Genomic DNA, 23,121 nt, shown 5'->3' on the forward strand with positions numbered 1-23,121 from the left:
ACTTGTCTATACTAATCTTTCTATCCTATCCTGAAAACATTGTGTGACTTCTGTTTCACCTCACACCTTTTCATCCTTTGTATCTAGACCATCTGAGCCAAAACTCTAATAAATAAATACAGTAATTAATTAACTAATCAATTAATAAACTCGGGACAACTGAAGCAGCCGATGAAGACAGGTTCAGCCTGTATGGGCTTGGGAGAATTTAATTGCAGGTAAGCTTGTGTTGGTGTCTGGGCTCATCGTGGGTGTGACATTAAATGGTGTAGTTCGTAAAGATGGCTGTCCAGACTCGCATGAGAGTGCAAGGGAGTCTTGGTAATGAAAGTCCTTTTTTACTTCCAGTGACTGGGTCAAAGACCAAGGGGCCCTCTGCAGGTTCTGGAGGATCCTGTGGTCTTCATAGGGAGTGTTGCCATGTGCCAAGGGTCAGGGACCCAAGAGGGAGGTCATGGCAACTCATGAAATCTTATATGTCATTGTTGATTTGTGGAAAAAGCAGACAGAGTGCAAAGAATAATTATGCTTTAGTGTGCCCAGGGAATTTATTTTAATGGCCATTTTTTTTTTCTATGCCCAGAACATATTTTCCTTCTCAATACTGCACCCTGTGCAGTTCTTACAGGTCATTTGATGCATTTTTGCCATGCACAATGACTTTGATATAGCAACGCCAGACACAGGTCATGTCCTGTTTCGCGCCTTGAAACACATGTGTATAGGCGCGTTACAAATACCATATCATATCATATCATATCAATGCAGTGGAAACATAACGTGAGCCCACACAACAAGCAGTACCAAACACTACAGCTCACGGAATGTCTATTGGAGACTGGATTTTGTGCTTGATCTCTTGCAGCAAAGATGTAGTCCTTTTTTGACCAATTTTAATAGGGGATATAGATGTATGAGGATGCGTGTATATGGTGCCAGTGAACTAACATGATTGGCAATATATACATGCAGTACTGATGCCACAACCGCTTGCACCTTTATTCACCGTGACGGGAATTTGTCTATGGGGATTGTCTATGAATATACTCATACTCCTCAGTTTAGGGCATGTATTCTAGTAAGGGGATACTTTTCAAAGTTTCCAGAGAACAATAATATGTTTCAAGAGCATGCAAAAAAGCATTCTCACTGAATTAACAAGCATGCATAAATCATTCTCACTGAGTTACACATGCATGTATAAACACATTCTCACTGAGTTAAAGAAGCATGCATAAATCATTATCACTGAGCTACACATGCATGCATAAAAGCATTCTCAGTGAGTTAACAGCCATGCATAAAAGCAGTCTCGCTGAGTTAACAAGCATGCATAAATCACCAACATAATATCATCTGCTTACACAAATTCTGTGTTTTCAGAGGGCACTCTTAATCCTGCTTTAAACTTTGTTGCAGAGTGTGTACAGATTAGTTCAGTTGTACTGGAGGATGGAAGGCACCACGACCCTAAGGTTTCTAAGTGCTCTGAAAACCAGTTAGGATTCAGAAAGAATGTATTAAAAAAGGGAGGACATATTACACTATAATTCTAAAAGAAATGTCTTCATGCAGCATTACTAGTAAGGTGGTAAGTGGTAACATTGGAGGTAACTCAGTTAACTCAATTTTACCACTACACCAAATTATGAGTCACCCAAAATTGGCTTTAATTCCACAGGTAGAATTTGCACCAGAGGTAATTCCTCCAACAATTTTTGGAATTATCCCCGTGGCCAAGCCTGTCGGCGGATTTACCAAAAACAAAATAACACCCCATTTACACCGAATTACAAGCCCCATGAATTTTGGAGGAATAACAGCCAAAAACACAGATGATTTACCTTTACCAAAATGGCAGAGGTAAATGCAGACAGCTCACTGAAATCCAGGTGCAAATGCACCCAATCACCACAGGAGGAGAATATATAAGGACCACACCCTCTCCCAACACACAACCAGCCAACATGAAACCTCAAGGAAACGTTTATTATGGGTACCACTACCTCTTACCCCACATACTGCTGCAGCAGCATACAAGACCCCAGCAGAAAAGGAGACGCATGGCATGGGGGTCACCCATACCATGTTTCTTCCCACCCCCATGGACACCAACGGTCAGCCAATATGTGACCCTCTACCATTCGGACCACCCCACCATCACCAACCTGGGATACTTAATATACTGCAAATTGTAATTACTACAAGTCCCATGGTACAATGAGAGAAGTGCACAGAACAGATCTAGTACACTGACTGACCCACTCTGGAACACAGACCGTACTCATGTGATGACAGGAATCCTGCCATGCAAGGCAGCACAACACATTCAGGACACCCAACACAACCATACTAAAAATGCACTGCAACACCATAACTGAAAAGTGATTTGCAGATGACATGACACTGACAAATACTTGATTAATCAGACCCTCCAGCTGATAGCGATTTTGCGATCCTGCAAAATGCCACGCAAAATGGCCCTTTTTGCAAAAAATCGCAATTTGCAAAAACACACACAATAATGGTTTTTTTTGCAACAAAAAAAAGAACAAAAAATACTCAAAGCTAGTTTCTCAACTCTTTTATTTGGGCTCAAGAAATGAAATGCACAAGTACATTTCATCACTTGAGGAAAAAAAAAAGAGCAGTCCGATCCACAAAGGACATCGGAATAGACGCTTCTTATATGCGTCCATTCAGATGTCCTTTTTCACCCCTTTACGAAAATCAGGCGGCGTTTCTGCGCATTTGAAAGTGCATCCCAAATTGACAAGCAAGATGCGCCCACTTTAAATACGTGCACAAGGGGTGCCACTGCTTTACAGGGTCTTTACTGACCCTACTGCTCCCCAAATGGGATAGAAAGGTGTTTTTTTTGGGTTGCATTTTATAGTGGCAGGACCCTTAAGGGCCAGTCACGGTGACATGCACAGGAGCCTGTAGACCATTGTCGGGAGAGCGCTTCCAACACAAACTTGTTCAAGGCGGCTATCAGCACATCATTTGCGCTACAGCTCAGCCCCGTGGAAATGCGCAGGTCACCTTTGAGATTAAGGTGGCCTGCTCATTTCCAAAAAATGGGTTATGTAAAAATAGCACATCCTCTGCTCTATTTTTAATGGCCCATTTTCTTAGCCTAAAATCTACAGTTTTCTTCCAAAATTGAAAACACACTGGTCCCCAACTCCACCACTCTCCCCACACACTGATCCCTAACTCCACCACCCACGGATCCCCAACGCAAGCTCCCACCCCTCAACCTAGCCCATAGACATGAACCCACCTAGCGCAACCTCTTATCCCCCTTGTCAGCAGACATTGCCGCATGTGCTGCACGGTGCTGTGAGTGCCTGGGTGGAGTGCAGGACAATGAACCTTCAGTAGAGGTAGGTAATTGCGAACTCCCCTGTGTGGCTCCACAGATATGGTCCATGGTCAGGGGGATGGCCCTGGCCATGGCCTCCTGGGAGGAAGACAGCTTTTCAGCCAATTCATGCACCCTCTGACTCCTGAGATACTGGCTTGCGTTGCTGCGCTCCCGGCTCCTGCATAGATTGGCCATGGATTTTGACAACTGCCTGGCTGCCCCCTGGATACAGTCCTGCATGGCTGAAGAATGACCCAACTGTTCCTTGGCCATGGAGTGCATCTCACCCTGCCTCCGCTCCATCCAGTTGAGACAGGCCCAGATGGCCTGCATTGTGGGGCCAGGAAATGGCGGGGGAGAATGGCCACTGCCATGGTTGGCCTGCTGCAGTGGAGGGGGTGAATGGAGACCTGCCCCAGCCTGGCCATCAGAGGAGGAATCATGATGGAACTGGAGCGTACGACGTGATTACTGATGGGAAGGCTGGGTGTGCAATGGGGAGAGGCTACACAGGGGAGAGGATTCTGGGGCGAACTGGAAGGCAGGAGAATGTGGTGGACTTGAAGCGGGGGATGCAGAGTCTGACAGCACGTCTGATGTGCCAGCTGTGGCCTACTGGGATTGTGTGCTGTCATCAACACTGGGTCCCACATGAGGGGCTACAGTCGACCCATCTGTGGTTGTGTGCTGCCCTGTGGCCCGTGGTGCTGTTTTAGTGATGGTCCCCTGTGGATATGCCATGATCATGTCCTTCCCATCGCTTGTAATGCATGTGGATTACATACTCACAATATGCCTACTTTTTGGGTGGCACTGGCCTACTCACAGGACTGGCTGGCTGTGTGCATTTCCTGGTGCTGGTTGGTGCTGGTATCTTGAAGGGACCGGCAACCTCATCCTGTTCCTGGGTGTCTTGAGTTCCTGTTGGGGTATAATTAAGATGTACATGGACACATTGTTGCTGAGGTGCATGACGAAACAACAATATTTGTCACTTGTACAATTTCATCGCTGTGCATTGTTCCTCTGGGGGCATGCATCATGTGTCTGCCACTGTGTTCTGACCATGCATTGTGTAGGTTCAACCAGGTGACAGCAGGTGTGGGGTGGGCTGCTTACTATGGATGTGCAACCCTGGCCTGGGTTGTCCAACAAGTATCCTCTACAGATGTGTATCAAGACTGTTGAGGCATTGATTTTGGTAAAGCAGTGAGGTGATTGCACTACATTGACTTGTGTGTGAGTCAGCTGGATGTTATAACGTGCATGGAGTGTGCGATGAGTGCCTCTATTGTGCATTGCTGCTGATGGGCTGTGTGTCTGACATTCATGCACATGCTATTAGCATATGGTTGCATGATAAATGTGTTGCGTGTGCATGGGTGTTCATCATGTGCCAGGGGGGGTTGTACTGTGTGCTGTGGGCGTGCATTGGGCCTTCAGGGTTGCATTCTATTGGTGACAGTTGGATGTCCTTCCCTCCACTTCCTACCCGGGTTCCCTGTACGTGGGTCATTGGATTGCTGACTAGTATCACAGTGGACTTAGACCTGGCCTGGCTTGTGTATTGTGGCTGGGCCTCCTGTGACTTTGATAGATTTATCTTGTTAGCGACATGCATGCAGGGTTGTCCATGCCTGGACGTACATTCCACAGAGGTACACACCAGATTCTGCCTGGTCGCTGGCTCCGAACTCCGCAGTGCCCACTCCCACGATGCCAACCATGTGGGTGATGCTGGCGAGCATCTGCTCACATGGTGTGAGCACAAGTGGTTTGACAGTCCTGCCTCCAGTGGCAGCTGGCCCCCTGCATTGTATGGCTAGCAGGCTCCGTACCCTGGACTTGAGGTTGTTCTAATGCTTTTTCATATCCGTCTAATCGCATTGGACATTTTCTATGACCACCACCTTGTCCCGGATTTCTGCCAATATTGCATTTTGAAAAAAAGGTAAATAATTGTTTTTTTTAAAGAAATTGTTTAGCAGTTCTTTGATTGATATCACATGTGGAGGTTGTAATTCATATATTCTGTATGTGTGCAATAAATTGATCATTTTTTATCGATTAGAGACCTAGGAAGAAGAGTAGCATAAGGAATCAGACAACAACACAAACTAATGATGTTGCTTGCCAAACCGATGTCACTTTAGAGTGTATGGAACTCATGATGGCAACAAGAAAGACAGACACAAGTGATCACAGTTCAAGGGTGTTTATTAAACTGTAGAATGGGTGAGAACAACACCTAATCTAAACCTAAATCTATGATGGGAGCAAGCTACGACCATCAAATAATAATAAGGCAGTCCCAGTGGTGTCTTGTAAAATAAAAAGGGCTTATACAAAAAAAAACTATTGCCAATGCTTACAACTAAGTTACAAAATAATGTGGGAAAATGTTCTCAATAAAAGAAAGAAGTGTTCACCAAATTATAAGTCAGGATGGTACAGCTGGGTCTCCCTTCCCCACGTTTTTAGCAAGGGACAATGCAGGACCTTTGAGCACAGCAAACTCTTGGGCCTCACCAGCACAAGGTTACAGTTCCCTTCAAGGATGCTAGGACCTTCCGTGTCCAAGTCTCTTTCCTGAAAAAGTCTCTTGCCTTTGAAGGCTGGCTGTACCAAAAACAATAAGAAAACAAACTAAAATTCCTTCAGCAATCTTTAGACGCTGGGCGACTGCTCTTTGCCTCTTGGATCTCCTCAGCTGGGCTCTGATCCTTCTTGCATTGCTAGCCTCCCTCAATCAGGTTCACTACGGCCTTTCACTCAAAAATGTACCACGTAATAATCTCAATGTCCTTTTCACCAACTATTCATTGTGGACATCCCTCAGCCAGGTTCACATTTGTCGCCACAATGCTCATGGGTATATTACGATTTACCCTCAACTTGCAGGCATCCCTCTGTCAGTTTCACATTTGCCAGTTTCACAGTTCAATCAGTTTTCTCCCATGTGTCAAAGACGTTTGAGAGGTTCGAGGGATTTTGCTTGACACTCGCAGGACCACTTTGACACTTTACTGTAGCCTCTCCTAAGGCCTCTTGGTCTTTGTAGTTTCAACTAAACAACACAACCCAAGATGCTTCAGTAAGAGTCCTTCTGAGTGCCCCTACGATGCCTGGCCACTCTGCTTCTGAACTTTATGCTAGGGTTTCTTTAGCTTTCAAATACACAAGTTATTTTTTCAACAAGGTTCCCGCCTGCAACCTTGGGCCCAGCACCGTTCGGTTTTTACTATATGTCTTCCCTGAATCACTGGCTCTGCTGAACTGTTGGAGTTTCTTGTCTTGGGAGTCAAGGATGGCACCACAGTGGCAAGCATGTCTCCCCGCTTTGAGTATCAGCACGGGAGGGCCCAGTGTGCCATTGACACCTGTCACACCACACGCCAGCTGGACTTCCCAGTCTTATGTTTTCCCTTTCAGAGGCTTCACGGGTCTGAGGTGAAAAGGGCAAGTTCCTCCTCATCATCCCTCCAGGTCTCTCCGCCTTTCTCTGTTTGAACTGCCAGTCTGAAAAAGCTGCTTCCTCATGCATTCCGCCTTGCTTGAATTGCGCTTTCATGCTCCGCCTTTTATCCCTGTGGGGAAGGGAAAGAGCCATCAGCTGTGTGTAGTTATTGTCAATTGCCTGACTCTGCCTGACCCTTGTGTTGGGACATGTCAGGTAAACGGCTCAGGTGTTAGTCCGTTGTCTGTTACAGTGTAGGAAAGTGTTCATGTTGGACAAGGGGGTTAGAACTTCCGAGTATCCTACGGGGTAGCATGCAGAAAATGTTATACAGGGAAGGGGGTACTGTGTCTCACCCGTCAGTGTTCCAATTCCTCTGCCTGAGGAACCCTCAGCCAGGTGATACTGCCACACTGGTCCACCCCCAGGAACTGGATCCAATAGTGATGGCCGTGTCCTGGCCACCTGGATGGCATATCGCCGGGGACTAGTCAGGGGGACACTTTCAAGTTTCTCACAGGAGCACCTACATTTAGAGGCTCAGCATGGTCCACTCAAGATTCAGAGTAGTGATGCAGATGTCCAGTGGCCAGATTATGAATGGAATGTCACCAGTGAGCCATGGAAAGTAACCGTGGACCAATGTTACAGCACAGAACGTCACCCAGAAAAGACAGATAACACAGAAGATGCTTCCGAATTGTATTTGCAGACCCGCTCACACAATCCACACCATAATAAAATGTAAATAGAAGAAAGAGACAATGTTCTCTGTTTCTCCAATACAAGTGGGAAATCCACAAATCTCACAGACTGAAATAACTTGGCAATTGATAGACAAATGTGCTCATGATCTGGTCTTCACAATTCCTAGTGTGGGGGACTTGTCCACCACCATCGAATCACACACCACTGCACAGCTGGATGATTGGCTTTTAAAGGAGCAGAAATACATTGTATTCGACTGCTGCTTGCTAGAGATTATACAAATGATTAAATGTGATCATAAATTACATGGGAAGCTATGTGAGGAGCCATTGGTGAATTTTACTCGTGTGGTCAAAGACACCAACCTGAAGATCAAGGTTAACTGTGTCCACCTTCATAACACATTTTTATGGTCATCAGAATATATGCTTGGAAAAGTGCCTGCTGGAACTTAAAGACCTCCCTGCTAGAGCCCTTCGGTCTTCCTGCTCCAATTCCCAGCAGCTCAGATGCTTTTGCAAGCAAAGAGTGGGGGGTATATCTCTCTCTTCCATAAATTAATCCATCTGTAATGGCCTCACTGCCCCTCAAGACTTGAGCCGGATTTCCTTAAATTGCAGAAGCTTCTCAAAACCCTCCTTTCCTCTTCTTTCTTTCCTTCTCCCCCTCCACTGCTAATGTCCCCCTCTGCCGCATTTTGACTGGCTGCCTGGATCCTTCTGATTCTTACAGGGCACCAGGCACTCCTTGCCCAGTCTTCCCCAGCACTTTGGTTTCCCCTGACCCCCCTTCGCCCATCCTGCACTTGCGCCACCAGGCTCCCTCCCTCTGCCCCAGCCTGGCTTGGCCTGCAACCCCTTTTGAGCCTTGCAGCCCAGTCTTCTCACTTAGCATGTGGACCTTTCATTCCATGATACTGCCTGCATTCCCCTGGCACTTGTCCACCATAGCACTCGCCTAGGTCCTGTTCTCCTCTTCCTCCCCCCAAGCACTTGCGTGCTTCCATTAAGACCTGCACTTCCTTCCCTCCTTAGCATTAGCACATTCTGCTCTGACCGGCACTCCACCCCTCCTCCCCACTCCCCTGCACTTCTTGTTACAGCACTGGCACAATATGAATGTCACAAGGCCTGATAGGACAATTTTTTGTTATTCTCCTTCTGTCCCTCACCCGTGTATAGTTGCGCCTTGAAACGCAATTTGCTGTATAGGCACATTATACATACCCAATAAATAAATATATAAAATAAGGAAGGTTGGTAGGTTTATAGGACACTATGAGGAGGGGGATGCTTTTGGTACGAGTGCGGGATGAGCGAGAAGGCAGTATGGATATCTTGCAGTGCAGAGATAGCCCCGGAGCTAACAGCAAAACATTATTTTCAGGTGTTGGCAAGTAGATGCTTTGAGTAATATTGCAATCGGTTGCAGAGTCTCAAAGGTGAAATAATGTAACCGATGGATGGACATAGTTTCAGAAGTGGTTATGCTGGGTCAGAGGTGGCAAACCCTTTTTACAATCACCAACTATCTAATTCTGAACCATATGGGCAGACAGATTTGCACCACAACCATACTGCTGCAGTTTTGTTCGAAATCTACCAGCCTGTTACGTAGTGCCAGTATACACCCTTTCAAGATGTTTGTTCATAGCATAATTCCCATATTTAAACCCACAAACGGCCATGGCATTCATTTACCCGTTTTACTGCTGCGCTTTTGGACCGAACTACTTTCATGTTACATTCCTGGTTTTTGGTTAAACCAGCTGATGCATTCTGGTTGACGTATGCTGTCCAAAAGGCAAAGTGCTGCAGGAGGCCTACTAATTACATTAATTTGCAATACGCTACTACAGTTTGGAGGGAACCTGCTATATTTGGTTTTTAGTTGTTCATATTTTCTGCATCTGCTTTTTATTTAATCACTTGGCACATCAATTTTACAACAACAAACAGAAACTGGAAAATATAGAATGAACGGTCACAAATGTTGAGACACAAATTAAAGTAATGACCTGTTTTATAACTTGATCTCTAATAATAGATGCATTTTCTAATGATATGCTACATTCTTTTTTTACCCTCTTGTCATGAGACATTCCTTTTAAATATAGTGGTTATTGTAATTACTTATACTTTTGTACTTAAACTTTTATTCGGCTGTCACCTTCAAATCAAACAAACAACATACAAAAAATAGCCAATCACAAAGTTAATACTCATATACAAATGGAAAATGGAGGTATACACAATTCATATCATCATACATTTCAATATAATCTAAACAGTGATCAATGAAACCGTAAAACTACTGAGGAGAGTATTACTTGCAGCCTCAAGGAACAGTTTAGATCGGATTATTAAGAATCTATTGGGTTAGCCGCTGCATGTATAAAATATAGTAAACCCACTATTAAAGTTGTAAATCCATTTGAGACGGTTTACCTAGAGGCTTCTCAAATACCCTCAGTTTGTAACCCCTTCATCCTTAGGAGCCAGGTCCTATGGGTATATCGTGCGGAACCAAACACTACAAATGGATCTGGCCTCATTTTTAACAGACTCATTGCTGATTTGGTATCCCAAACCCCTAGTTTCCGCACTACGGGCCTCAAGTACAATCTCCTGAGGTGCATCAATTTTTGGCATAGTAACATAAAATGCAATACTGTTTCTTTGGGTTCCCACACAGCGGACACGGAACCGTTTTGGAGGCATGCCATGAATAGATCTCGTCTTCCACCAGAATAAGGCTCAATCTAAAGCGCAAACGATAAGGACTTTTCAAGCGCTGGTCTAATATAGTCCAAATATGGTTTCTGTCCAAAGGGGGAAGGCTCAAGGTAGTCCAAACCCCTTTTCAATTCCATGGCGATATTTGACAGATCATCCTGAGCATTGCTGCCCAGGGCTGTTTTAATTCTTGTTTTGGCACTTGTGCAGTGACCCTCTGGATTGGACCTCAAATTAAGTTCACCTACTTCACACAGGGTCTTTTTTATGTGACTGAGCCATACTATTGAACCCCCTCCAACTAATGACATAAGAGGGCTTAATGCAGGCCGAGAGTTTTCTAAGCCTTCTTGACTCCACACCTTCAGCCAGAATAATACAGGTTTCAGCTTAAACTGGGCAACCACTGGAACTAAATTTAGTTCTATAAACACCAGCATAGAGGAAGCATTGTTAGGCAATAATAATAACTTTTTTAAGAACTTACGTTCACTTACACTAATTTCTTTTGTGTTGGCATGGCCCCACAATTCTTCCCCGTAAAGAGCTGCAGGTATAGCTTGTTTGCCTTTTATTGTTCTTAGTTTTCTGAAGCACATGTTTGCAGCAACGTTTTGTCTTCTCTGTCTTTTTGTAAGGCAGTTTTTCACAAAACAAACCAATGCCTGGCTGTATTAGAGCTGTGAATGAAGGGTCCCATTGTGGACACAATGTTTCAAATATCCAAAAAGAATTGATAAGATTCATTATATTGAAAGTGGACATAAGAAACTTTAGTTTCTGTTTGTGAGATCTGTTGTCCGAAGTAGTTTTTCACTGTTACATATAGAGAATGGAAAATCCTGATATAATATAAGCCTCATTTTAAATGATCTTTAAGTGCCTGAAGATGTCATGTGTACTGTGCGCTTGATGACTAACCATGTAATGGACTAATAGAAAAATGCACTTTGTACGTGTAAATTATAACATAAATTGTTAGTTAACATATTTGTTTACTGTGTATATTCTATTGCGAACTGGATACTGAAATATATGTTTGTATTCTCTCATTTAAATAGCTGTGGTCTACCGTTCTACTCATGCCATGCTTTCCATCTTCTGTGTGATGGATTTTTCAATCAAAATTGGATGATAATCATCAATGGTGCTTCTTTGATAACCATTATGTTGGATGATCAGCAGGGACCAATCTGTCCTTTAGCAGTGGGAGTAATAATGTGGGGTGCATTTAAAGCCCTAAGCAGAAATCCTCTTCAACCAAAAACCGCATTTAGACAATGCCACAAAAACGCTGTGCTTTTGTCTTCCTGGCACATGTGTGGTGAGCATTGAACACTGCCACCGAAAGAACGGCTCTGCATTTGCTCTACTTTCAATTGAATCATAGGAACATTTCCTGCATTCAGAATGGCACTACATATGCTGTTCTGTCATCTGAATACTAAAGTGGCGCACAGCATTCAAGAAGCCCTGCATTTGTTCTTTCTTTCATCTAAAACACTACAAAGTTGTGCGCTCCATTGAAACGGCCCTGAAATTGCTGCATTTTCAGATGCATAACTACAAGTTATGCCCTGCCTTCAGAACAGCGCTGCAGCTGTTTTCTTACATTTGGAGAACAAAAAGTATGCACGACATCTGAAACAGTCTTGTTTTAGTGATAAACCACATGAGGGGCATAAAGTTATGCATTTCACCCAATACAGCTTTTGTTTCCCTTTGATGTGAACCATTGTGCTCAAATTTCTACAAATAAAAGAAATAGCGTGCTTTTTCTCCTTTCTGTGTAAAAATCAAAGAAATTCTGTGCAGTATCCGTCTGTCTTCATGAACCTACACTAAATGCAAAACCCCCCAAAGACAAATTGAAAAACAATCCCGTGGTCTGCAGAACCGCAGTTGCAACGTGAAATGAAATGCCTGCACATGTATGAATCTGGTCTTTGGACAATAAGGAAAATGTCATTTAAAAGTCCATGTCAAATGACAGCTTTTTGCTTGCACAGAGATAACATCGAATATGTGGGTGGGGGGTTGGCTACATAATGTACATTATATTTGTTCCCGCAAGATTTGGTTGCCATGGAAAAGACTCAAAAACCAGTCAAACTGGGTTTTTGGCCCAGGGACAGAACTCAATGGCAAGCCTTGCCTCCCACGGGAAAATTGCATCCATAAGTGAACCGGCCCACAAAGGCATTGAGGTGGTCAAGACTGTGAGGATTCTCTGACCTGCCAGACTAGCAGGCATTTCTGGAAGAAAAGACAAAGGAGGCTAATGTGGGTTGTGCGTGACCGAGAGGTGCGATTTCCTCCAGCATTCACTCTGAAGGAGGAAATGTCAAACTTCAAAGGGCATCATAAAAGTCCTTTGTTGCAAGGCAAGCCAGGCAGAGACAGTTTGCTGTGGGGGTCTGAAGCACCTCCCACACATGTGACAAATCCTCCCCAATGACATTAAAGGACTTCTGTATTTGAAGACATTTTTACCAGCACCCTGAATGAGTAGTAATTTGGTATTATGCTATTTATCCATGTGATTTTTAGACGAATGTAAAGAGACCAAGTACATGTTTCTAGCACCTGGTGAACTGAAATGGCCACAAAAGACACATTTCAGGTGAAATTATAAATGGGACAGATATGAAACCAATTGGATAGATGCAAGATGGAATCGTGAACCTGTGTAACCATTGGCAGAATTTTTAATATTATGCATTTCATAAAAAGAGCAAAAATATGCCAAAGGGCGATGTGACATCGCACAGAGCCGGTGATTGGATTGTCCAATACCCTGTGACCTATTGAATCCGCATATCTGCTTCTTATGGCGGTGGCTAGTATGAGTTTGAAGTTTTGATCTATAACTCATTTTTGTTAAAAAGTGGACTTAAGAGACAAAGGGCTTCATTATGACTTTGGAGGCAGCCATGGTGCGATTAGCACCATGACTGCCTCCAAAGTCGTGTCCGGGTCCGCAATGGGTACTTACCGGGTCATTCCAACCTTGGAGGACACAGTAACTCCCCATTCTGAAAACCATTCCCCATTCCCATTCGAGCCTCCATAGGGCTCAATGGGAATGGGGAAGGAGCTAATAACGGGCCCGTAAATAGTAGGCTGTCCTATCCCTGGGTAGGAGTAATTCCTGAGTACTTCCCCCAGATTATAAATTAGATGATGTCATATTGGCTATATAAGGGGGAGACAGGGAAACACAAGGGATTCAGATTCAGATAAAAAATCAAAAACGAGTTCCAGACATCCATCCAGGCAGATCCATCATCCATCCAGATCCAGGGACACCCAAGATCCAGGGAGAAATGAGAGGAGGTAGCGGACCCCATCCAAGAGAGTGCAGTGACCAGACCTTGCCTAGCTGACCCCATCCAAGAGAGTGGAGTTACCAGACCTTGCCTAGCTGTCCAGAATCCCATCCAGGAGAGTCCAGTGGCAAGATCCCTTGGCCTCACTCTCCAGAGTGACCAGATCCCTTGGCCGAGCTAACCAGAAACATTGCTGGCTTTCCAGAATCCCAAACTCAAGCTTACATTGTAAGTAGCACATAACCCCAGTCCCCAAACTACATATCCCGCTCTTTTGACTCTTGCAACCCATTTGAAAAATCCCATTTATAGCCCTCAAATTGCCGGTATAATCCGTTCACCTTTCCATAGATGAATCTGTATTAGCCTGTGGCCCTCATTCCGAGGTTGGTGCTAGTCATGGCACTATTAGCGCCATGACTAGCACCAATACCGGTACCGCCACCGACTTGGTGGTATGGGGACTTACCAGTCTATTCCAACCATTGCGGGACCGGTAAATCCCCATTTGAAAATCCATTCCCCATTCCCATTTGAGCCCCCATAGGGCTCAATGGGAAGGCGTCAATAACGGAACCGGAAAATGCTGTACCGTTATTGACCCCGGTATCCCTTTGCGGAATCCCTTCCATAACGCCTGGTAAAACCAGGCGTTAAGGGAGGGACCCGCAAAGGGACCTCGGAATAGGGCGTAAAGGGATTACCGGCACCGGTGTCATTACCGGTGCCCGGTATCCCTTTGCGCCCAGGTCGTAATGACCCCCTGTGTGCATTAGTACATTCCTTTTATAAGTCTTTCAATAGTCTGTATAAATCCTAAGCATCATTTTGATGTAAATCAATGAATTCCCCTATAAAGAGATTCACAGTGAGTTGGTTCTTGATTGACATTCGAAATTAACCACCTCATGCCAAGTGCCTTTCTTTAATAACTATAGTCATTAATTATAGCCTTAACAGAAGTAGTCTTTGTGTAACAAAAAACAAGTTTGCCGGTATATTGTGTGCCTTCATACAAATCCGATTTGCATCTGCCCCATAGAAAACCCCCAAACCGTAGTCCCATTGAGAACCATCCTTTCTGTCAGAATCTTATCTGTTATGTGCCTCTATTCCTTGTCCTGAAAACCGATTTCAAATTTTGACAGCTAAACCCTTCCCATGGCTGTCTGTAATCCCAAGCCCCATGTAGAATCGAATTTCAATTATGCCACGTGTGTTTTTCTTTTACATTTGTCTTCTCTCCAAAAATCTACTTTCTTACCTTGTGTTCATGTTGCCTTGGTGCTCTGCTTAGTAGTCTGTAAACTTCCTTACCTCTCAAGTATAGCAACACAAATTTCTGTCCTAGCTATCCCACCACGGTTGTAAACTGCTGTGCGAGAAACAAGTGAAATCCGATTATGCCGTTTTGCTCATAAATTAGGTTTTCATTTTCTATTCTGGTCTCCCATCTTGGGGTGGTAGGCTGAATTCTAAATCTGATTTCTCCCTCTTCATCCAGACTCCTTGACACTACCTTCCATCCAAAAAGAATTTACTTAGCAGATGTTTAGGGGTGAGTGTTGCAGGGGGAGTGCTTAACTTGAATGTTATCAGTTGCTTTCCAACCAATTTTTCTTCTGTTTGCTATTAAATGTTCTGTAAATGGTGTTAGGAGTTTGAACTAACTGTGTTGTGGGAAACTGTGTATTGTATTGCCACCGCAATGGTGGCTGCTGCCCAACTGTTTGAATTTGCTTCATTTTCATTAAACCATAACATTAATAAATGTAATTTTGATACACAGGTGCCTGGGTCCTAGTCCATTGCGACACAGGGTGTTTGAGAAGGTGGGTGCGAGACGGGTTGGGGCCTACTCAAAAGGAACCCATGGTTTATTCGAGATAAAAATAATTTTTATATGTCACAGTTTATAATGTGAAACGAGCGGATGTAAAACCCTGGCGTTTAAAAGTGAAACGACTGCGATCTTTTGTCTAATGGAACAGCTAGTGCATCGAAGAAACATCAATGATGTAAAATAAGGACATTACATGGATAAAAGAACTCAAAAACTGGGATTAGTAGTAGCGCTGAACGCAATCTGCATTGCATGATAAACTTACATACAAAATTGAGGCATGCAATGTTTGCTAGCAATAACCTCTATTGGCAAAAGTTATCAATGTTTTTGTGAACACAATCTCATTTGAGCGTTATGTCAAAAGTAAAACTACTTGTTAGTTCAGAACTGTTGCTGTTTTCTTCAAAATACATGTTTTTTTCTCCTTTTTGTGAAACGAAACAAAACATTTGCGCTGTGTGTGGATGTGTGTGTTTATCTCACTGGTTCTGCTTTAGGCAACGTTATGGCATGGGTGATGACCGCATACGTTTGGCTACGCTGGCCACGAACATCATGAAAATCGGTGGAGCATATTGAAGCCTCTAGTGATGTCAGCTTGAGGGGCTGGCTTTCTGAATTACTGTCGCAAAGGCACTTGAACTTAGTGTGATGGATCAATGGATAATATTAGCACAGGATGCCGGCACCCTACCCGTTGTTTTCGCTTGTGTAAATGTGAGAAAAACTAAGCTATGGTGCATAGGACATTTTTTTAAGATTGATCGCAGTATGCTCAAAAAAACATGCCCGATCGATTGGGACAATAACATTTCTATGTGAACTTTCCCTTTAAAAGGGTCAGATACAAACTCATTGATTTATGGGCCTACCAATTAGGCAAATGGGGCCTGGGCACATGAGTAAGAATGCTGATTGGAAGTATTTTCCTTCTCTGACTACAGGATGCTGGATGTTCATGCTACAATGGACAAGTACGCAGAGAAACCCCACATCCATTTTAAGAGCTCTTTCCCACCTCGATTGCTCAACCATAAAGCAAAACAATGAGTGCATCTGCAGAAAGACCATGTTGCTAAAACAAACATAAATTAAGCCCAGTAACATCTGTAATGTACCCAGGTCTGACCCAAGGAGGAGGCTTTAACTGCTCATCTCCTGGAAGGGATTTAACACCTTTACTTACAGATTTACAAATGTCAGGCATATTATGCATAGCACCAAAATTCTTGCATGTGTCAAGCAATTACTACAGGTTCGAGACACTCTGCCTTGTCCGCAAGGCCTCCTGGGGCCTGGGCCCTCAATACCTCCAACTCTCTCTTCGTAAATACATTCCTACTCGAGTTCTTCGCTCCTCCACCTTCAACTCCCTCAGGGTCAATTGCTTCTCCAAGCATCAAGTTGGTGGTAGATCTCTTTCGTCCCTTTCCTTCCTTTGTAACAGCCTCCCTGCCTCTCTGAAACTTGAGGAGACCATCTCTGGTTCCGGAAGCACCTCAAGACCTTCATCTTTGCTTCTGCCTTCTCTCTTCCTCTCCCCTGCTGATTTCCTGCCTGATACTGCACTGGCCACTTGGCTACCCTCTGATCTCGGGCCCAGGTCCCTGCCTGCCCAGTTACACACCTGCACTGCCTTCCGGCCACCCTTGCACTTGGGTCTGTATCTGTAATGCTACAGTCCCCCAACCTGTACTTTTGGACACCTGCTGTCTACACTTACCCTTGCACCTGCCACCTGCTGACCGCACATCTTGTTATTGTTTTGATCCCTTCTACAGCACTGCCCCCTCCCCTTTCCCCTGGCACTTTCCCCCTCTCCACCTCCCCTGCACTTGCGTCATCTCAATGTCACTTGGCATAGTAAGATTGTTGTCTCTGTCCTCCCTCTGTACCCCTTCCTTGCCTCGTCGCGCCTTGAAACACTTGTGTACATGCGCGTTACAAATGCCATATCATATCATATCATATCATACAAGCAGGTGACCAACACATACGCTATCCTGAGTTGCATGTGTGAAAGAAGGATAGCCATCCATGTGATATTTTGCAGAGATCTCAAGTTGTGCAATGTGGGTTGTGAAATAATAAACCAGTTTTGGCTTGTAGGTCACTTCATACTGTATTCTGGCACAGGTAGCCCTACATTTATAATATGCATTGGAATACTCGACGACCAAGGAAACAACCAGTACGTCCCATGGCCCACAGAACTGGGAAAGCCACCCACACCATCCAAAGCTGTCAAAAACCTTGGGCTCCTCATGGGCAACGAATTAACATTAGAACCCCAAGTAAATGCGTTAATCCAGAAATACTTCTTCCACCTACACACGATTAAAACGATTCTATCATTCTTCTCTTTTATGCACAAAACACTGGCCATCATGTCTCTAATCATGTTCTGTATAGACTATGCTAACAGCATATATCTTGGAATGCCATACTACCTACTGAGGAAACTGTAACGAACACAAAATGCGGCAGCCAGACTTCTCCTCATACTCAAAAGAAGAGATCACAACACACCAGCTCTGAGAATGCTACATTGGCTCCCAGTCAAGAAAAGAATCACCTTCAAAACAATGTGAATAATGCACACAGCAATCCACAGTCAGGGAGTGGAATTCATTTAAAAGAAACTCTCCCTCTACAAACCAACCAGAACACTCAGATCCTGCAATGACATTCGCTTAGAACCCAAACCATATACAAAGAAAAAACTGGGAGGATCAGTGTTCTCCGGCTTAGCCGTAAAAATATGGAACTCCCTTCCCAGAGAACATGAACTAAGGAGGACCATACAAAAATTCAGGAAACTTCTTAAAACCTTCAGCTCCGAACACAATGAAATGAACTTAACAGCACTTGCACACCTCGTAAGCGACCGAGTACTGGAAAATGGATGAATTCAGGAACATCATGTAGGGGTATCAAGGGGTCACAACTTCTTGCTACCCCTGTGGTTTCCCTTGCTACAAATTTTAATTGAGGCTCCTGGGCTGTGGCCAGCAGCATGTGACACTTTCTGTAGTGGCTGGTTTTCTGATAGCTGTAGCCGGTAAGATAGCTCAGTGGGTAGAGCGCTCACTGCTGCAATGTTTGTGTGATCTGAGGGTTCCAGGTTCGACTCCAAGGTCAACTCAGTCTTTCCTCCTGCAGAGGTTGATAATTGAGTACCAACACAGGTTGGGTGATATTGTACATTTATTTGTTCTATATGAAGCGCTTACGCGTAAGTGCTATATAATAACACATCATTAACGTCTGCCGCTGGATGTCTGCTTGCATTTAAAGTAATTTGGTAATATGGGCCTATACGCAGTGATATTAATGATACATATGGTGATCCATTCTTGTATGCAATGTATATCACTTTACAGTGATACCGTAACCATATTTTTCATAGCGCACTTAGAAACAATGCTATGTGATGCCACTTCCGTTTTTGTCAAAGGGTGAAAGGTTGTGTTCCATTGCTTCCTGTGTTGTCACCTCGGAATGGGGTCAGATGACATCACTTCCGGTGATGTCATCAGAGGTCAAGGGTCGTGTGATGTCACTTCCTGTACCCCTGGCATTTTGGTGAAATGACGTCCCTGGTTGTATTAGCCCAAAACCAGTGGAGGAATGAGGCCAAGGTCTTGGATTAGAAGCTCTTAGTGGAGACACCCCTCTGTCTCAACTTTAGAGAGAGCCACTGAGGAACAGGAGAAAGTGCTAGAGCTGACGCGACTGGACCATGGAAGGAAAGGTAAACCTGGGAGGGAAACAAGGGTAGGGAGGAATAGGGAACAGGAATACGCACAAGGCTGGCATCAACTAGATAATAGACAAACGCCCAAGGGAACCGAGAGGGGATTGTCTTAGCCCCTCTGAATCACCTTAGGGCTGGGAACATGTCACCTAGCTAGAAATAGGGCTTAAAAAAGAAATCAAACAGCCCATGTAATGACCAAGAATCATAGGAGCCCACCACTCCTGGAGGCAACAGTAATTAAATTCGAAAAAAGGGAAAAAGGAGAGAGGCAAAGTACAACAAATCAGTAGAACAGCGGAAGCAGGAATACAACTGCCAGTAACAAACCGTACTAAAAGTCACCCCTCCGCATACATCTCTCACAATCTGCACTAAAGTCAAACACGCCTCTAGAGCACCACAAACCACACGTATTTCACAACATCGCAAGCACAAAACAAATCACACACTATCTCGCAGAACACAACTCAACGGCCACCCTCGGAATATCACGCCTATGCTCAGCGAACAGGGTCTTCGTACTGGAGCTGCCAACAGCACATCACAGCTCTCGTGCTCTTTTCCCGCTCAACCCTACCAACCTCCTTACCCTTTCTCTTTGCTCTACAGATCCACCTGACCACCAAGAAACCATGCAGGTGCCAACAGTGCACGGTTTAAAAACCTTTAACATTAAACATTAACATTAAAATGACATGCAACACAAATGCTACGACTTATAGAACATGATTTGAGAGCTCTGTTTTACCATACTTTTAAGAAACAGAAGTGTGTATGAAGTAGGGTGACCAGATTTCCGAAATGAAAAACCGGGACAATCAGCAACATAAAAGAGGGACTACCCCATCACAGCGCACCAATTACCACCCATCTCCCAACACGCCCCCACAACCACCACCCAATAATATTTCCAGCACTTCTCCTTTCTATAAACTGTATATGATCTCATTTATGCAGTTTTGTCTGTGAATCTTGGCATGTTACTTCAAAACAAGCGTTTGCTCTAATTGATATTGGATGACTTGCTGTACAATCATTTCCAAGCCAGTCTCTGTGGCACAGTCAGTAAGTGTTGTGACTTGTACCTGAAAGTTTGGGGGTTCGAGCCAATCCGCCAACTTCAAATTCTGAATGTGTTGTGAAAAATAATGACAAAATTAATTACCATAGCCTTGCAAACCCTGGACTGAAAAAGCTCCCGGGACAGAGGGTGATTTCCCCGAACTGTCCTGGGAAAAGTGGGACGTCTGGTCACCCTAGTCTAGTATGAAGGAATGATGTTAGGTGAGGAAAGAGTATTATGCTTTCTCTTCATTTCTACCTTTCACAGGCTTATGGGTTTTCATATGCAACATTTACTTTGCATGCATTATACAGTTGTAGGTCAAAGGATCGAATCAAAAGGATCTAAATACAATGGGGTCAAATCAAAAGGACCTAAAACAAAAGGATCAAATTTATTTATTTATTTTTTGGGGAGGGGTTTGGGGGGGGGTCCCCCCACCCGCCCGAATCCCCACTTTGTGCTCTATAAATCACTTTTTTTTCATATACGGAAACCCCCAAAAAAATATACATAAAAATTGACCCTTTTGTTTTAGGTCCTATTTACTCGACCCTATTGCATTCGATCCTTTTGCATTTGATCCTTTGACCGGACACCCATTATACTGTCCTGTGCCAGAAGAGAAAACATGAACATGCTTTAGTTCTACCAGTGCCAACTCCTTCTTCCATCTTTGCACAAATAATTAAATGAATACTCTTTGGTCGGCTAACACTAACATGCCCTTTTTATAATGTTATGAAGCTACTGGTACTCTTATGAGGCAGTGAATTGTACTCACTGCCCGTGATAATTCCTTTTGGTGAGTGTGAATGATTGCGTCCTTCACACTGCAATAGTTGCAAATGATATCTGAGCACCCACATCCCCCATTAGGCAATCTAATATTCTAAAACAACACATTGCATCACACAGTAATCCCCACACCCCTTCTTTAGCACTTCAAATGTTTGTATCACCATACACACAACAAGGCATGCCCGTGTCAATGACTGATACCAGTTACCCTTATCACATAGTTTGTTTTTGTTTTTTTGTTGTGTGCCTTGAAGGTACATTCGTAAAACCCTGGGGAGATTCATTTTTGGGCTCAGGTCATTTTATGTTCCAAGATAATTAAAGTAGGCATTTGGTTTTTTAATTGTGTATTTTAACTAGTTAACAGTATTCAGAGGCTAAGAATAGTTGAAACTTTTCATGGGCTGCTGGAGCATATGAAAGAAAAAACCCCAATAAAATAAATGTATATATCCTCTAGTTGCAGGGAACCCTGTCCCGGGCCTAAGAGTATGTGCAAACCAAGACCTGCAAGAAATACTGGCACCCCCCCTGCAGTGAATGCCAGAACTCTGACAGGTGCATGGCCTTCTGCAAACCTGAAAGAATGTGTGGCACCTAACCCAGCCCTCTCGTTTTCAGATTCGCCACAACACCTGGAGGCCATGCAAATTGCAGAAGTGGTTGGTTTATATTGCACTAACATAACACTTGAACTGCCTATTAAAATATAATGGGTTGTTAAAGGTGTGCACGCATCCCGTGCTGTCTGCTATTGCAGAACTGGAGAAATTCAGACCCAACATCGAAGCCCTTTAGATGAAAAGGCCCGAAGCTGTTCATGCAGGCCGTCGTTTCCGGATTGCAGCTTGAACTCTGAGGTGAAAGGTCATTGAGAAACATGTATAGCACCCTATATAATCACCGGAGGCTGAGGAACTGTGTTAATGTTTGCTGTGTGTTATTCTGCAAGACCCTCAAAATCACACGCCTCCCCTGTTCCCTCAGAAAATGTTTTCGAGATCTCAGCAGCTGCTTGCTTTGAAGTCAGGTGCTAAACATAATGACGTATGCTGCGAAGGTGCAGCTTGATACATGCAGACGCACGCAGCTAACGCTGGCTGGCACGCGGCTGCCTAATGAGGCGTGCCCTTGGACGGCAGCACAGGGCCCTCCTTACCCTCTGTCGCTACCACCCTCCCTTCTACACTTCTGATTTCTCTGCCGCCTACGGCCATCGCTGTTTGCTTCCTGGTGTCCGAGAGAACCACGAATTACTCATGCTTCCAGAGGCTTCCTGCAGCTGGCCCTGCTCCTGCTTCTGGTTGCAATGGACCTGGGGTTAGGGAGCTTTGTCTCCCTCTGCTGATGGGTGATGGCACGTGCCGAGTCCCATTCCTGGTACTGGGAAAGCTGAAAACAATGCAAGTCGTTTTTTGGGCCTGAGCCGCTCAGCAGGGTGCACTCTTGCCATCTGGCTTACAACAAGCAGGGCACAGCAGGGATCGCGTGCCCATGTCTGCCAAAACAAGACTGTCTTTCGGGACCAATAGTAATGCAAATATCAGCCTCCAAGGAGCGCGAAAGAGAGGGAACGGAGAGGGGGAGGGAAGAGGGCGGCTGGGATGCAGAGGAAATGCATGTCAATGAAATAATTGAAAGCTTCCAAGGGCCGCAGGTGCCAGATCCTTGCTGTAATGTTTCCTTCAGGTATTATTAGCATGCAAAGCAGCTCTCTGGGTTTATGCACCTGCTGCACGAATGTGTCTACAACACTTGCCATCACACAATCCGGTCAAATAGCACAGCAAGTAGAACGCTTGCTTTGACATCGGTGCACAGGTTCGAATCCTGGCAGAGCCAAGCTCAGCCTTTCATCCTTCCGAGGTGGGGTAATAATAAGCAGCGTTCAGATGCCCAAGGGTTCGTAGCGCTATATAAATGCAAATTATTATTACTATCACACACAAATGGCTATCGAACACTGCCCCTGAATACATATCGAAAAAACTTGCCAAAGTACAATCGACCAGACCTACTTGTACCACCTACACACACCGCCTGACCATTCCT

The sequence above is a fragment of the Ambystoma mexicanum genome, chromosome 2q (assembly GCF_040938575.1).
Source record: "Ambystoma mexicanum isolate Mex_15411 chromosome 2q, UKY_AmexF1_1, whole genome shotgun sequence".
Lineage (NCBI taxonomy): Eukaryota > Metazoa > Chordata > Amphibia > Caudata > Ambystomatidae > Ambystoma > Ambystoma mexicanum.